Source organism: Penaeus monodon, chromosome 34, assembly GCF_015228065.2.
Source record: "Penaeus monodon isolate SGIC_2016 chromosome 34, NSTDA_Pmon_1, whole genome shotgun sequence".
In the NCBI taxonomy this organism is placed as follows: Eukaryota; Metazoa; Arthropoda; class Malacostraca; order Decapoda; family Penaeidae; genus Penaeus; species Penaeus monodon.
This window is the reverse complement of record NC_051419.1, coordinates 31,701,474-31,701,802: the sequence shown is the minus strand read 5'-3', so window position 1 is coordinate 31,701,802 and position 329 is coordinate 31,701,474. Positions and strand designations below refer to the sequence as shown.

The 329-nt window shown below is 41.0% G+C and overlaps 1 protein-coding gene across 2 annotated transcripts in view; it reads left to right on the top strand.

The window, feature by feature from the left end:
• The window catches only part of LOC119594730, a 72,817-nt gene that overhangs the window by 56,755 nt on the left and 15,733 nt on the right, over window positions 1-329 (top strand). The gene's annotated exons all lie outside the window — the stretch shown is intronic.

The window sequence follows — 329 nt, the reverse complement described above, 5'->3', positions numbered from 1 at the left end:
TTTCGTCATATTTTATTGCATCATCTTGCAGCCAAAATAATACCCCTTGGGGAAAAACCCGGAGTCAGCCCAGCCCCCCTCCAGGATAATATAAGGAAACTTTTGGACAAGGGGCGGCAGTGGGTTCCTACCCAGAAAGGAAATTGAGATTTTTGTTCAGTAAAAAAAAAAAGTTTTTGTTATTTTTATCTAAAAAGCGGTTGGAGGCAGGGAATCGTTCTTTCCCGGGGGAAGGGGTTTTGTGTCCTCGTGTTTTTAGGTTTGTTCTTTTTCTTGTTTTGTTTGTTCTTAGTAAAAGGTTTAATTTATTCCTGCCCGGGTTAAACCCG